We start from the raw sequence: 18,091 nt of genomic DNA, 5'->3' as shown, positions 1-18,091 counted from the left end.
AGATTATGGGAATTACAATTCAAGATGAGATTTGGGTGGGGATGTAAAGCATAACCATATCACTATCCGAAGCAATCTACAGATTCAATACAATCCCTATCAAAATTCCAATGTCATTTTTCACAGAAATAGAAAAAACAATCCTAACATATGTATGAATTCACTAAAAAACCCAAATAGTCAAGGCAATCTTGAGCAAAAAGAACAAAGCTGGAGGCACCAGACCCACTTGATTTGAAAATATAAAGCTACTGTAATCAAAACAGGATGGTACTGGCATAAAAACAGACGTATCGACCAATGGAACAGAACTGAAAGCCCAGAAATAAACCCAAGTATTTATGGTCAATTGATTTTTGACAAAGGTGCCAACACACAATGCAAAAAGGCTCATCTCTTCAATAAATAGTACTGGGAAAACTGGATATGCAGAGGAATGAAACTGAACTTTTATACTATATACAAAAATAAACTCAAAATGGTTATAAGACTTTAAGATCTGAAACTATACAACTATAGGAAGAAAATGGGAAAAGCTTCATGACAGTGGTCTGGGGAACAATTTCTTGGAAAGAACTCCAAAAGCACAGGCAGCAAAAGCAAAAATAGACAAATGGAATTGAATCAAAATAAAAGGTTCTGTACAGCAAAGAAAACGAGAGTGAAGAGATAATCCATGAATTGGAAAAAAAATTTGCAAGCCATACACCCAACAAAGGGCTAATATCTATAATAATAAGCAACTCAAACAACAATAGCAAGAAAGCAAATAATCCAATTTAAAAATGGGCAAAGGATCTGAACAGATATTTCTCAAAAGAAGAGATACTAATGGTCAACAGATAGATGGAAAAAAATGCTCTTTAATCATGAGAGAAATGCAAATTAAAACTGCAATGAGTTATCACCTCACACCTGTTAGAATAGCTATTACCAAAAAGACAATAACAAGTGGTGGCGAGGATGTGCAGGAAAGGGAACCTTTGTACACTACTGGTGGGAATGTAAATTAGTTCAGCCATTTTGGAATCTATATTTTTAAAAAAATAATTTAAGTATGGCCAGTTTAATCAAGAGAGCCCTGCCATTCCATCAAGACTTTAAGGCTCTAAAAGAATACACCGTACCAATCTTCCAGCAAGAAAACATTTCATATGTAAAAATCATACATAAGTTAGCACTATACATTTATAAAGAATCAGTACAAACTAGCCCCGTTCAACATGAATTAATATGGTTATTACTGATTATTTCAGGAACATTTTCAAGTCTGTCTCCATGCTATGGTCTGAATGTTTATTTTCCCCCCAAATTCATATGTTGAAATCCCTACTTCCCAAGGTGATGGTATTAGGAGGTCTCTGGGAGGTAATTAAGTCATAAGAGCAGGCAAAACCTTCATGAATGGGATTAATAACTTTTTAAAGGAGACCCCAGAGAACTTGTTTGCCCCTTCTACCATGTGAGGATACAGCAAAAAATTATCACCCATAAGGAAGCAGGCCCTCATCAGACACTGAATCTGTTGGTGCCAACAGTCTTTAGAACTGCAAGAAATAAATTGCTGTTGTTTATAGGCCACCCAGTTTATAGTATTTTGTTATAGCAGCCCAAACAGACTGACACTCCTCTGGTTAATAATCCTGTTTTATAAGGTCATTCATTCTCTTTACTAAGGACAGGTAACACTCTTATCTGCCCTTAGCAAAGGGGAGATCGCTGAAACCCATAGTCTTGCTGGAGGCTGGAGCAGAGAGGCACATCAAGCAAAATATACTAAGGCAAAATGCCTATGCATGCAGTCTTTGACTGTAGCATGTAGTGGCTGAGAGTATGGGCTTTGGAATCACAAAAACTGGTGTCCAAATCCTCTATCACTTACCAGTTGTGTGACCTTGAAGAAGTTATATTTAACTTCATCCCAGTTTCTTCATCTGGAAAATGGCATTAATATTAGCACCACACTCATCTATAAAATGGGACTGATAATAGTATCTTACTCATCAAGTTATTTTAAGGATGAAATAAAATGTTACATGTAGAAAGCTTAGCACAATGGCTGACACAAAGTAATTCTCAGAAAATGTTAGTTCTTTATTTTGGGGTCGATTCTGCTGAACAATTCTCAATAAGCCAGCTATAGTTTGATCTAGGAAGAGATTATTTGCCAAAATATCATATTATCTGAAAAATATATGAAAGGACCCCATTTCAGTGAGCACTTTATGCCCAAAGTATATCTAATTCATGCTGTTTACCACAGACAATAAAACAATGAGCAGTTTTTACCTTTTCAGAATATTCAATAAATGACTACAATGAACAGTAGGGACTCCCAGCTACTGTGAAGTTCTGACATTCTGTCATCACTACCTTGATTTGACCAAAACCCTGTTCTGTACTGAAACACTGAATAGCAGCTACTTGTCTAAAACAGTAAAACTTTCTGCTCATATTACAGCAAGGGATTTGTATGTTTAATTTATATCTACAAAGACTATCTGGACTTCTAGGATACACATTTTCTTTAACAATGTATAGCCAAGTATGACTCCGATTAGGTTCTTAGAGAACTATCAAAGAGTTTTTAGAGGAGGCAAGAGTAAAAGGAGATCAAGGCTGAAAGCTAACTAGCTATGGTGAGACCTTTAGAGGGATGAGGGAGCTTTTTAAATTTAACTTGGACACAAAAGATGGCCATTTAAAATGAACACAGAAATGTGTAAGATCTATTCTTTGGGATTTCAACAATGATGACATAAATATTTATATCCTCATTTAATGACAGAGATCTGTTTTCACTTAAAATAGGGAGGAAAGATACGTTATACTATTAAAAAGTGAACATCTAGGCTACTTTCCTTTTGTTTTTCAGCCACTGTGGCCTGTAGAGATCTCTTCTTGAACTTGAATGAGCAACTATGGCCTGTCATATGAATTCTATGTCATATGAATTCTATCACTGCTCTACTTAGTCAACAACTTGAAAGACTATTATTACTGTCAACGTGAAGCCTCCAACCAATTGAATAAAAAGTTCTAAACTGAATCATATGAAACATAGTGCAGTGTTAGCAACATTTTTAAGAATTAGCATATCACAATGACTGGGCAGCATTCTCATGAGGTGCCTGCTGCTTTTAATAACAACAGACATGCCTTGCAAAGGCAGCTAAACTCATGGTTAACTGATCTCAATGATATTCTGACAGACTTAACTCTGGGTTGGGGACTAAAAGAATGGCTAATGGAAAACAGGTAATATCTTAGTGAGTTATGCAGTTCAGGATAAGGCAGGCAGGACAGTGTCAAAAGAAAAAAGACAAAAGAGATTTGTTTGCTTCATGCCACTAAACAGAAGGCTCCCTGAAGTCACTCTTAATATTTCTAAAACAAATTTAGCCATTTAACTTATAAACATATAAAAGTTGCTTTGCCAAGAAGTTGCAGACTACAGACAGCTTGCTGATAAAGGGGATACTGCCAACAGTCTCTTTGATGATTCATAAGACCCTATAAGTCCATGGCTAGACGTTTGAGGGAGTTTTTTTGTTTGTTTGTTCTATTTTTTTTAAATAAGTTAGTACTTTCTCCTAACTTAGAACCTCCTTCCGGCTCAAAGGATCACAAAGATACTAGAACAGCTTCTCTTCATTGGCAAGAAACAAGAATATAGGAACAGAAAGCAGTAGGAAGGCAAGGCTTAATTTCATCAAATTTACCCAAGAGCTAAATTCCAGCCTCACTTTCCTCCATTGCCCTATTTAAAAAAAAAAAAATCACAATTCCACTCTTACATTCCTCTTATTCCTTCACTACATGTCATGCCCCCTTGAAAGAAACGACTAGAATAAGCAGGTATGCTATCAGGATCTCGCAGGATGAAGCTGTCAGTCAGTACACTGGATTCCTTTTTGCTCTGGGTGAATTTTACAGCTGCCTCTGTAATTAGCATACTTGAGGAGTTACGAATGAGATGTTTCACAATGGATTTAAGGCTATTTGTAATTTTTCTGCTAAACTATCATCCAATTATGTTAAATCAGGGAGACCTATTGGGTTTCTTCATTATACGTAAAGGTCAATACCCTAAGATATAAGAATTATTAAGTAGAAATTCTGGCCACACCATAAGAGAAGAAAATGAAAACACAGAGTCATGTTAAAGGAAGCAAAAACAAAACACTTAAGATTTCTGTGGAATATGAGGAAAGAGGGCAGTTAGTGTAACACTGTATAGCTTAATTTAGTATTGCATAGCTAAAGTGCTGTACAAATTGCTGATAAAACAGATGTACATCTTAGCCTACTAAAACAGGAACTGGAGCAGCAAATCTCCCTAGTATCATAAATTCCACCAATCTAAAAAGTACCAGTAGCTCCAATGGTCACCCTACCATCACACTCCCATCTTTAACTCTTGCTGCCATCTCAGACTGCAGAATGTATCTTCTTCCCCAGCTGCCTCTGCTTCCATTGTAGAAGAAAGATGATGGGGTGTGGAGTATGCTCTTATGTGCCAAACCACAGCTGCTACTGTCACTGCTACTGATGATCTGACATAGGTCACTCTACTCTCCCTTCCTTTTGGGCTGTGTAAAATCTCTAGAAAGAGAGCTAATTAATACTTTACAATCTATAGCTTCTGGTGGCATAGCTGATAGAAATAGTGTAAAGGTATTACTCAAAAAAATGGCTATATTTTATCCTTTTGGGTTTAATTGGGAAGAAGAGGGGATATCCATAAATGAAGAAAAAGAACTATGAAGCAAAAGGCATGAAACCTTAACTAACAGAGCATGCAAGTGGGAGGAGGGAAGAAGATATATGTAGCAAACAGGGCAAGGAGGAGATGTCTGATATGGTGGGAAGTAGTCTTTGGCTTGCCATTGCTTTAAAAGACAATGCTTTGTACAGATTTGATACTTGACATTATGTTTCTCATACAATTTCTCATTTGAGCTTAAAACAGACAGTATCATGACAACTTTCTTTAGAACTTGGATTAGAATTTACAAAGGAAGACTTCTGCCACTTCCTCGCCTAGAAGGTTACTTAAAATTTTCTACCCTAGGCCGGGTGCAGTGGCTAACGTCTGTAATCCCAGCACTTTGGGAGGCCAAGGCGGGTGGATCATGAGGTCAAGAGATCAAGACCATACTGGCCAACAGGGTGAAACCCCGTTTCTACTAAAAATACAAAAATTAGCTGGGCGTGGTGGCACGCATCTGTAGTCCCAGCTACTTGGGAGGCTGAGTAGCTGAGGCAGGAGAATCACTTGAACCTGGGAGGTGGAGGTTGCAGTGAGCCGAGATGGTGCCGCTGCACTCCAGCCTGGCGACACAACGAAACTCCGTTTAAAAAAAAAAAAAAAAAATTTCTACCCTATGTAACACGCGTCTCAACCTGTAGACAGTTATTTATCAGTAGGCCACAACATCTTACCTGGTAGCTCCAAATCATTTTACCATACTCCCATATTCATCTGAGGTCATAAAGATTCTGGCAGGGATGAAGGGCCAGACTCCTTTTTTTCCATATACTACTTCACCTTTTCTCAATGAGCCATGCTATAAGATGCTTCTAACATAGCCGCTGCATTTATACCTTCTTGTCCCAGCTCTCTATTAGCAACTGGAATTAAGAGCTAACAGTTATTGAGAACCAACTGTATGCGAGGTACTACACTAAATGTTTCCAACGCATTATCTCAATTAATCCGCAAAGTTGTGATGAGGTACTTTCTTGTTCCCTTTCTTTTTTTTTTTTTGAGATGGAGTTTTGTTCTTGCTGCCCAGGTTAGAGTGCAACGCCATGATCTCAGCTCACAGCAACCTCCGCGTCCCGGGTTCAAGCAATTCTCCTGCCTCAGCCTCCTGAGTAGCTGGGATTACAGGCGTGTGCCACCATGCCCAGCCAATCTTGCATTTCTAGTACAGATAGGGTTTCTCCATGTTGGTCAGGCTGGTCTTGAACTCCCAACCTCAGGTGATCCACCCACCTTGGCCTCCCAAAGTGCTGGGATTACAGGCGTGAGCCACCACGCCCGGCCTCTTGTTCCCATTTTATAGCTGAGGTTAAGCACCTTATTTAAGGTCACTCAGCTAGGAGTCAGAGACAGGAGTTGAACCCAGACATTCTGATTCCAGAATCTTTAGTCCTATTCCATTCCCACTCCATTATCATAGTTTCAGTGAGAATCAAAATGACTCTTCATGGAATAACAAAGGGAGAGGCGAGGTGGCTACTCCAGGTGTGAGTTTAAATAGCATGATAAAAGGAGGGGCTCTAGAGAAGTTCCTATGGGTAAGATACAGATTTTTCTCTATAATGTGTACTAGATCTAGGAATTTACATAAATGATATAAACTTCAAACATGCATCATCATGTATAGCCATATAAAGCAATTAGTGGATGTGAATTGTGGCTTAACAACTTCATAAATTGTCATTTTGGGTTCATACTGGTATCCCCAAAGAAAGAAAAATAATAGCTAAAGATAGCTTATCTCAAATTTAATTTATTTGTATGACACATTTAGGGTGCATTTTAGTTATCTTAAAGCTCATGGTTAAGAGTTAATAATACCCTTAGAGAATCAGAATCAGCTGTCCTGTGACAGTCGTATTTTCTAATAATTATGTAAAATTACATAATAAGCTTTCCATGAAGGAAAAATAGCCTACTTTGGGACAGAAAACCCAGGAGCAAATTTATCATAAAGAGGTTTATTAAACTTGTAAACTCCTCTTCCTATTATCTATTTAAACACTTACTTCTAACTATTAAACATTAAAGCACACACATTTTGCTTCCGTCCTTAAATATATTTCCTCCTTTAATTTCTTAAGTGACATAATTAGGGATAAAAAATTTCAGTTTACTCATGAAGACCTTATAAATTAAAGTATCTACTCTTGATGATATGATCCAAAATTTGGGATATAACACCTGATGGTATCCAAAATGAATCACAAGATGAATACAAATATTTTATGCTTTCAGAAATAAATTTCAGCCCTGATTATCATTAAAATTAACATTATTCTTGTCAGTGAAATTTATAAAAGATTAAAAAGATTAGAGAAAGAACTTTTAGAGGGTACGCAAAATGATTTTAAAGTTAATTCAACAGATCACTAAGTTGGACACACATACATGATGTGTTATGTATAAATATGTGTGGTTCAACCATTGCAGATCAAAGAATGGTCTAATAAAGAAGACAAATCATTTTATTTAAAAGAGTGGTGATCCCCCCAAATGACAATAGGATGATTCTCTTCTATCTAAAAAGATGAACACTGAGACGCAGTATGTTCAAAGCTTACAAAAATCCAAATATTTGGATGGGGGTTCAAGAATGTGTTCATTAAATCTTAGAATTAGGACCCTTTCATTGAAAGTAGTTTAAGAGGCTGGGTGTGGTGGCTCAAGCCTGTAATCCCAGCACTTTGGGAGGCCAAGGCGGGCGGATCACGAGGTCAGGAGATCAAGACCATCCTGGATAACACGGTGAAACCCCGTCTCTACTAAAAACAAAAAAAAATACAAAAAACTAGCCAGGTGTGGTGGCGGGTGCCTGTAGTCCCAGCTACTCGGGAGGCTGAGGCAGGAGAATGGTGTGTACACAGGAGGCGGAGCTTGCAGTGAGCCAAGACTGAGCCACTGCACTCCAGCCTGGGCAACAAAGCTAGACTCTGTCTCAAAAAAAAAAAAAAAAAAAAAAAAAGAAAGAAAAGAAAGTAGTTTAAGAGCATGTAAAATAAAACTTTTATATAATATGTAAAATTCTTACAGAACTAATTATCACAACAGAATATGAAAGTCAGAGATGATATGTTTGGGGGAAAATATGAATATTCAGGCCTTGATGTCATGGATGGCAACCATATGTCCTACAAAGTCACTGAGAATCACTGTTAATCAGAGTAGTGAATGGAATGAATCAGTGATATAACCCAAAATGCTCTTCTTAGGCTTCAATGCACAGGAAACAACATATACAACATGATCAGATTATGTTACATTTGGGCTCTAAAGGATGCATTTTCTTAGTGTACCAACAAATTATTTCTTTTCCTTGCAGTATTGGAGATAAGAGGTAGATATACCACAGAAACCAGAAAAGTATAAGAAGAGGAAAAACAGAATATTACTTATGCCTGATAATGCTACCTGCTGGGTTAGACTAGAATATATAATTCATAAAGAATACTGGAGTTCAGAAGTTAGTACTACATGGAAGGTAACTTGCGTATGATTATTTCCTCTAACCTGTATTAAAAAACCAGTAACTATTCTTTGAGAACGGTGTTAGTCAAGGTTCACTGGTTGTAAGGAATAAAAACCTAGACAAATTAGCTCAAATGAAAAGAAAGATTACTGAAAGAATACAATGGAATTGCCAAGAGATGAAGAGCAGAAAGTATAACTGATCTTCCCGCAATGAGAAATCTGCAATTCTTACCCATTTCTATGTGGCTGTGGGGTCTGGGTGGGTCTGCTATACTCTCCTTTCTGCTAAGTGACTTATCTCTTGCTCACAGCCCACCTTGTAGGTATCAGCATCAGTCTACAAGATTTTACAGCTTAGTCTCACCTCCATGTAAACTAGAGTCCCTATCTTGTAATGATTCTAACACTAAGACCATGTGCTGAGCAGTGTGCTACATGCTTAGAAATATTATTTCTTTTAATTGCCAGAACAATCCTATGGGGCAAGTACACTTACAGATGAACAGTGAAGGAGTGAGAATCCAGACCAGTCAGACTCCAAAGTTGGAGAGCTCAATTACCAGGTTACATTACCTCTAAACAGGGAATTTGATTGGCAGAGCCAAGCCTAAAGGATTAGTTTCCCAGGGTTAGGAAAAGGTGTGAATGGGTATGTGTTTCTGAATGGGCCCGTGTGTGTGTGTAGAAGGGAGGGAGTGTTTACATGACATACACAAGACAGCAAGAGGTGTATTCCTCAAACAGATTCTATTAGATGGGCTGTGGAGAGTTAATAATTAGTATCCCTGGTCCTGACATTTGATATGTACTCCACACAGAAGTGGTACAGTAAACCTTTGGCTTTCAGGAATTAAAATTTTCAGAAATTTAACTCTCAGAGGTATCTCAATCATTGCATTTAGCAAACTGCATGTTTTTATGTGTATCTGTCTCCCCCATAAGTCTGGAACAAGGACATAAACATAAACCTATTCATTTTGTTGCCTTAGTAACTACCACTATTGCAGGCAAATAAAAAGCACAAAATAAATGTGTAATTGAATAAATAAACTTAATAATATAACGTGCCGTACCTAACAAGGATCCCACAGTTTGCTATAGGAAATAATCGCTTACCTAGACAATAGATGAGCCTACCATCCAGCATCACAACTGCATCATTCTTGGTAATTTTTGAGATTTGCAAATGCCACAGTTTTATTACTTTATGATGCAAAACGTTAATATTACTCAGGTTCTACCTTTATTTAAGAACTTTAACAGTTTCTTAGATAACAGTTTAAGGCCTCAAATACCTACAAAAAGGGAATATAAATACTTGCTAAGCTACATGGACACTTCTATTCTTCTCACTGCTTGCACAATACTTCAGAAATACATAGGTCTTCTGCCTCAGACCCATCAACAATTTCATAAATATATACTACCGAAATAGTACATGACAGGAAAAGAGATATTATTCTTGTTTTTGTTAATTTTATTATTTTACTGTACACTTTTCCAGGCAGTTGCCTCTAATTTCCTGGACCCAAAGAATGATCTTTGAGCGTTTCGATAAACATTATAGAATCTATATTTTAGTTATTAAGTAATGTAAGAAGTTATGGTTAATTTTTATGTGAAGTACAGAGCCAGATGAAATTATGCTAGGCATGTATTATTGCTAGAATGTCTGTCCCTCCATTCAGAATTTTGTAGGTTTCATATTGAAATAAATATTGAAATTCATTTATAAGAATCTCACTTGGAATATTTCTACACATTATAATAACAGAAGTTACAAAAATTAAACATTACATTTAAAACCAACTTATTTTCATATTCCTTTTTTTTTTTTGAGATGGAGTTTCGCTCTTGTTGTCCAAGCTGGAGTGGAATGACGTGATTTCAGAATGGCATGATCTCAGCTCACTGCAACCTCCACCTCCTGGGTTCAAGTGATTCTCCTGCCTCAGCCTCTGGAGTAGCTGGGATTACAGGAATGTGCCACCACGCCCAGCTAATTTTTTGTATTTTTAGTAGAAATGGGGTTTCACCGTGTTAGCCAGGATGCTCTCGAATTCCTGACCTCAGGTGATCCACCCACCTCACTCCTGACCGCAGGTGATCCACCTGCCTTGGCCTCCCAAAGTGCTGGGATTACAGGCGACAGGCGTGAGCCACCGCGCCTGGCCTCATATTCCTTTTTATAGCTGTTTGTGATGATTACTATCATTATAATAAAACATAATTGTACTTTTCTTCAGTTCCAGAGAATTTTCACGTTTTAGCTCAATTCATACTTAACAGATCCTTAACAATGCATGGCCTAAAGGAAAACGAGTTTACCAGAGCTTAATCTACTGGAGTTTTATCAAAGCCTAACCCACCAGGGGTAAGAGAAATACCTAATTCAGGTTTACTAAAAGACTGAGACCTAATGATATTACTACGGAATACTTCCTCCTCCCCACAAACCATACCATCACATCAATAAGGCTGATGAACAATAATGAGAAATTGCAGCTAAAAGAACTGCCTATTTCAGGAGTCTCTAAAAGGCCTAAAGACAAGGGAGACAAAAACAAGGGCACTAGAAGAAATTTTAGCATCTGATACCACAGCTATGGCTACAGTAAGCACACCCCAACTCCTAGCTAGATAAACACAAAACCTCATACTAGCCTATCTACTTCAGTTCCTTTTTATCCAATACCTCACATTTGGCTTTCAATAAAAACATTACAAGGCATGCTAAAAGGCAAAAAATATAGTCTGAAGATACAAACCCTCAGAACCAGACTCCGATATTACAGAGAGTTTGCAGTTAACAGACTGGGAATTTAACTATGAATAATATGCTAAAAACCTAATAATAAACAAATGGACAACATGCAAGAATAGATGAGTAATGCAGGCAGAGAGATGGAAACTCCAAGGAAAAAAAATTTTTTTTAAATGCTAGAAATAAAAAAACACCATAACAGAAATGAAGAATGCCTTTAATGGCCTCAGTAGTAGGTTGGATATGACCAAGGAAAGAATCAGCTTAAAGATATGTGAACATAAACTTACAAAACTGAATTAAAAGAATGTAACAGAATATCCAAGAACTGTGGGACAATTTACAAAAGGTGGACATACATGTAATGGGAGTACCAGAGGAGAAGAAAGAAAAAGAAAAAATTTCTGAAATAATAATGCCTGAGAATTTTCCAAAATTAATGAGAGACACTAAACCACAAATCTATAAAACCTAGAGAACATCAAGTATCCATACAAAAAACAAACAAACAACAACAAAAAACCCCAAAGAAATAAAACTACACATAAGAATAACATATTCAAATTGCAAAAAGTCAGAAAAAAATTTTGAAAAACGCTGGGCTGGAGGAACCTTATCTAGAGAGGAACAATAATTACATGTGCCTTCTCTTCAGGAATCATGCAAGCAAGAAGAGAGTGGAATAGAATAAAGATGTTTGAATTCTTTTGAAAGAATAAAACCACCCATTTAGAATTCTGCATTCTGCAGTATTTCTCCTTCACTTTTGAAGGATAATTAAGAATTTCTCAGATAAACAAAACAGGAAATTTGTTGCTAGCTTCAGAAAGAAGGAAAATTATATAGATCATAAACTCAAATACATATAAAGAAGAATGTTAGAGAGGTATAAATGAAATCTTTTTTAAGTTCTTAATTTACCTACAGTGTATTCAAAATAATACTAGCAACAATGTATTTGGTGATCATAGCTTATGGATAACTAACATGAATGATAGCAATGCTTTAAGGGATGGGAGAGAGAAATTAGGAATACTCTGTTATAAGGTCTTGGCATTATATATCCCATGAAGGGATATATAAAGTTATTTGAAAGTGGATTTGGATTTGTGGTAAATATATATTGCAAGCTCTGGGGCAACCACTAAAAGAAGTTATAATTGATATGCTAAGACATAATAAAAAATGGAATCATTATAAAATGACCCATTAAAACCAGAGAAGGCAGAAAACTAGAGGAAGATAAAAAAGGACACAAAAATAGGGCAACAAATAGAAAACAGCCACAATTATAGAAACAACCCAACTATATCAATAACTGCTTTAAATGTAAATAGCCCAAAATACACCAGTTAAGAGGCAGAGACTGTCCAAGTGGATTTAAAAAAAAAAGACCAACTATATGTTAGGTACAAAAACCCACTTTAAATGTGAAGATATACACATAGGTTAAAAGTAAAAGGTTAGAGAAAAATACACCATGCTAACACAAATCAAAAGAAAGCTAGAGTAGCTCTACGAATTTCAAATAAAGTAGATTTCAGAGCAAGAAAAATTATCAGCAGTATCTTACCTGAGCTCTAATATTGAATAACAAAGTTTTTAAAAAAATGAACAAAAAACAAAAAAATTATCAGCAATAGACAGCATTATATAATGACAGAGGATTAATTATCCAAGAAGACACAACTATTCCTAATATGTATAATGCACCTAACAACTGACTGTCAAAATATATAAGGTAAAAACTTACAGAATTGCAATAAGAATATACAAATTCACTATTATACTTGGAGACTTCAATACCTATCTATCAGTAATTGACATAACCAGCAGGGAGAATATTGGTAAAGATACAGTTGAACTGAGCAGCACCATCAATCTAATTGATTTATAGAATACTTCATCTAGCCACAGTAGAATGCACATTCTTCTCGAGTTCACAGGGAACATTTCACCAAGATAAACAATATTCTGGCCTACAAAACACATCTTAACAAATATTTTATTTATTTATTATACTTTAAGTTTTAGGGTACATGTGCACAATGTGCAGGTTAGTTACATATGTATACATGTGACATGCTGGTGTGCTGCACCCATTAACTCGTCACTTAGCATTAGGTATATCTCCTAAAGCTATCCCTCCCCCCTCCCCCCACCCCACAACAGTCCCCAGAGTGTGATGTTCCCCTTCCTGTGTCCATGTGTTCTCATTGTTCAATTCCCACCTATAAGTGAGAATATGCGGTGTTTGGTTTTTTGTTCTTGCGATAGTTTACTGAGAATGATGATTTCCAATTTCATCCATGTCCCTACAAAGGACATGAACTCATCATTTTTTATGGCTGCATAATATTCCATGGTGTATATGTGCCACATTTTCTTAATCCAGTCTATCATTGTTGGACATTTGGGTTGGTTCCAAGTCTTTGCTATTGTGAATAGTGCCACAATAAACATACAAGTGCATGTGTCTTTATAGCAGCATGATTTATAGTCCTTTGGGTATATACCCAGTAATGGGATGGCTGGGTGAAATATAAATTTAAAAGAACAGATATCATACAAAGTATGCTCTCAAACCACAATGGAATTAACTAGAAATCATTAACAAAAAGATAGCTGAAGCACTTTGTGTTATTTATAACACAAGAATCAAAGAAATGTCAAGAAATAAAAAATATTTTAAACTAAATGAAAACAAAACATTAAACTTTGTGGAATGCTGCAAAAGTGGTACTTAAATGTATATTCATAGCACTGAATACAAATAATGAAAAGGAAGAAAAAGCTAAACCCAATTATCTAAGCTTCCATATTAGCAAACTAGAAAAAAGCACAAATTAAATCCAAAGTAAGCAGAAGAAATCAATGAAACTGAAAATAGAAAAACAACAGAGAAAATTAACAAACTGAAAAGCTAGTTCTTTGAAAATATCAGTAAAATGAATAAACCTCTAGTGAGGCTAACTGAGAAAGAAGGGGAGAAGACCCAAATTACTAATATTAGAAATAAAAGACAGGCCACAACAACTAATCGCGTGGACGTTAAAACGATAATAAAGGAATGTTATGGATAACACTGTACCCACAAATTTGATAGCTAACATGAATTGAACCAATTCTTTGAAAGATCCAATCTACCAAAATTCACACAAGGAGAATTTGGTAATCTGAATAGGTCTCTATATTGATCAAAGAAATAGAATAAACAATAATTTTCCAAAACAGAAAGCACCACACTCAGATAGTTTCACTGGTGAATTCTACTAAACATTTAAGGAACAAATGATGCCAATTCTGTATAATTTCTTCCAGAAAACAGAAACAGAAGGAATCCTTCCTAAATCATTCTATGAGGCTAATATTACACTAATACCAAAACCACATAAAGACATCATGAGAAAGAAAACAGACTAATAGCTCTCATTAATGTAGATGCAAAATCCTCAACAAAATATTAGCAAATCAAACCTAACAATGTATAAAAAGAATTATACACTATGAGCAATTGGAATTTATTTCAGACATCCAGTGCTAGTTCATCATCGAAAAATCAATCAAGATAGTCCATCAAATCAACAGGCTAAAGGAGATAAATAATTTAATAATATCAATAGATGCAAGAAAAGTAGTCCACCAAATCCAACACCTATTCATGATTAAAAACTCTCAGCAAGAAAGAACATCTACAAACAACCTACAGCTAACAAACTGCATAATGGTGAGAAACTTGATACCTTCTTCCTAAGTTGGGAACAACATAACGATGGCCCCTCTCACCATTCCTACGTAACACTAAAAATAAAAGGAGTCAGTCAGTAGCGGAAGTCAATGGAATAAGACAAAAGAAAGAAAGAAAAGGTATACAGATTGGGAAGGAAGACATAAAACTATCTTTGTTCACAGATGACATGGTCATTTACGTAGGAAATCCCAAGACTTGGCAACTCGCCCCTGCCCCTCCACCCCCCAAAAAAACCAGCAAAAAAACCCTGCTGGAACTAATAAGTAACTATATCAAGGTTGTAGGATACAAGGTTGATATACAAAAGTCAAATGCGGCTGGGCGTGGTGGCTCACGCCTGTAATCCCAGCACTTTGGGAGGCCGAGGGGGGTAGATCACCTGAGGTCAGGAGTTTGAGACCAGCCTGGCCAACATGGTAAAACCCCACCTCTACTAAAAGTACGAAAATCAGCCCGGTGTGGTGGCACACGCCTGTAATCCCAGCTACTCGGAAGGCTGAGGCAGGAGAATCAGTTTGCACCCGGGAGGCAGAGGTTGCAGTGAGCCAAGATCACGCCACTACACTCCAGCCTGGGTGACAGAGCAAGACTCTGTTTCAAAAAAAAAAAAAAAAGTCAAATGTTTTCCTATATACCACCAATGGGCAATGAAATCTAAAACACACACCACCATTTACATTAGCACGAGAATGTGAGAGAGAGAGAGAGAGAAAGGGATGACAGAAGTTAAAGTCTAATAAAATACATTATGAGCTCTATATGACAAAAATTATAAAACTGAAGAAAGAAACCAAAGAAAATCTATATAAATGAAGAGCTATTCCAGGTTCATGGATAGAAGACTCAATATTGTCAATGTCAATTTTTCTCAACTTTATATATAAATTCATCACAATCACAATTGAAATCCTGACAAGTTACTTTATGACTATCAATAAGCTAATTCTAAAGTTTATACAGAAAGGCAGAACACCCAAAAGAGTTAATATAACACTGAAGAATAACAAAGTAAGAGGACTGATCTACCTGACTTCAAAGACTTTTTTGAAGATTACTTTATATATAAAGTAATCAAGACAGTGTGATATTGGAAAACAGACAAATAGATGAATGGAACAGAAGATCCCAGAAAAAGACCCACACAGAGATGGTCAGCTGATCTCTGAAAATGGAGCAAACGCAATCCAATGGAGAAAAGATAGTATTTCAACAAATGGTGCTGGAAAAATTAGACATCTACTTGCAAAAACAACCAACAAACAAACAAAAACAGGGTATAGAATCTAGACATTGACCTTATACCTTTCATAAAAATGAACTCAACATGGATCACAGACCTAAATGTAAAATGCAAAATTGTAACACTTCTAGAGGATAACACACGAGATTATTTAGGTGACTGTGGATTTGGCAATGAGTTTTTAGATATAACACCAAAAGCACAATCCATAAAATAAAACAATTGAGAAGTTAAACTTCAGTGAAGTTGAAAACCTCTGCTCGGCTGGGCGCTGTGGCTCATGCCTGTAATCCTAGCACTTCGGGAGGCCGAGGTGGGCGGATCACGAGGTCAGGAGTTCGAGACCAGTCTGGCCAATATGGTGAAACCCCATTTCTACTAAAAATACAACAATTAGCCAGGCATGGTGGCATGTGGCTGTAGTCCCAGCTACTTGGGAGGCTGAGGCAGAAGAATTGCTTGAACCCGGGAGGCAGAGGTTGCAGTGAACTGAGATTGCACCACTGCACTCCAGCCTGGGCGACAGAGCGAGACTCTGTAACAAAAAACAAAAAAACAAAACAAAACAAACAAACAAAAAACCTCTGCTCTATGAGACATAGTTAAGAGAATGAAATGAAAACCCACAGATGAAAGAACTTATATCCAACTCAACTTTATATATAAATAGAACTCTTATAACCAAAATATATAAGAACTCTTTCCAAAATATAAAAAGAACCCTTAAAACTTAATAGTAAGAAAGCTAACAACCCAATTATAAAATGGGCAAAAGATCTGAGCAGACATCTCACCAAAGAAGATGTACAGATGACAAACAAGCATATGAAATGATTCTCAACACTGTATGGCACTAGTGAATTGCAAATTAAAACAGAATACTACCACATATCTATTAGAATGGCTAAAATCTGAAATAGTGACAACACCAAATGCTGGGGAAGATGTGAAGAAATAGGAACTCTCATTCATTGCTGCTGCAAATGCCAAATGGTATAATCACTGTTATGGACTGAATGTTTGAGTCCCTCCTCTCCCCTCAAATTCATATGTTGAAGTCCTAACTTCCAATGTGATGGTATGAGGAGATGGGGCCTTTGGGAGGTAATTAAGTTACATGAGGTAATGAAGGTAGAGTTCCCATGATGGAATTGGTGGTCTCAGAAGAAGAGGAAGAGACACAGAATTTTCTCTCTCCACGATGAGAAGGTAAACACCAGGAAGAAGGCCCTCACCAAAACTGTATGTTGTTTAAACTACCCAGTTTATATTTTGTTATAACAGCCTAGATAGACAGCCATTTTGGAAGATAATTTGGCAGTTTCTTACAAAGCTAAACATAGTTTTGCCATATGATCCAGCAATCTCACTGCTACGGCTTACCCAAGTGAGTTGAAAATGTATGCCCACTCACACACCTGCACACAAATATTTACATTAGATTTATTCAAAATTGCCAAAAAATTGGAAGCAATCAAGATGTCATCTATGATCCATATTGAGTTCATTTTTGTGAAAGGTATAAAGTCAGTGTCTAATCCCAACTCCCCTGCCTTTTTTTTTTTTTTTTTTTTTTTGGCATGTGGATGTCCAGTTCCAGCACCAACTAACTGTTGTTAAGTGGATAAATAAACTGTGATGCATCCATATAATACAGTACAATTCAGCAATAAAAAGAAATGAGCTGTAAAGTTACAAAAAGACATGTAGGAACCTTAAAAAAAACAAAAGCCAGTCAGAAAAAAAACACATAATGTATGATTCCAACTATATAACATCTGGAAAAAGCAAAATTGTGGACATATAAAAGGTTAGTTTGCCAGGGGTTAAGGGGCAAGGCAGGTGGGGAGGGATAAATAAGTGGAGCATGAGATTTTTAGGACAGTGAAACTTCTGTATGATTATGCTACAGTGAATAAATGACAATACGCATTTGGCAAAGGCAAGAGAATTGTACAGCACAAAGTGAACCTTAATGTGAACTATGGATTTCAGTTAATAATATATCAATATCACTTCACTGATTATGACAAATATACCATGCCAATACAAATATTAATAATAGAGGGTTAGGCATGGTGGCTCATGCCTGTAATC

General features: G+C 36.5%; 1 protein-coding gene and 1 long non-coding RNA gene across 7 annotated transcripts in view; one reads left to right on the top strand and one right to left on the bottom strand.

The window, feature by feature from the left end:
- FUT8 (fucosyltransferase 8) overlaps window positions 1–18,091 on the bottom strand; it is a 401,412-nt gene that overhangs the window by 34,518 nt on the left and 348,803 nt on the right. The window lies entirely within an intron of this gene.
- Window positions 6,203–8,782, top strand: LOC129526785 (uncharacterized). The gene is made up of 3 exons (XR_008671527.1): window positions 6,203–6,306; window positions 8,091–8,249; window positions 8,708–8,782. It is a non-coding gene; the product is annotated as an uncharacterized lncRNA (long non-coding RNA).

Source organism: Gorilla gorilla, chromosome 15, assembly GCF_029281585.2.
Source record: "Gorilla gorilla gorilla isolate KB3781 chromosome 15, NHGRI_mGorGor1-v2.1_pri, whole genome shotgun sequence".
NCBI classification, from domain to species: domain Eukaryota; kingdom Metazoa; phylum Chordata; class Mammalia; order Primates; family Hominidae; genus Gorilla; species Gorilla gorilla.
The sequence above is the reverse complement of the archived record's forward strand: the minus strand, read 5'-3'. Positions and strand labels throughout refer to the sequence as shown.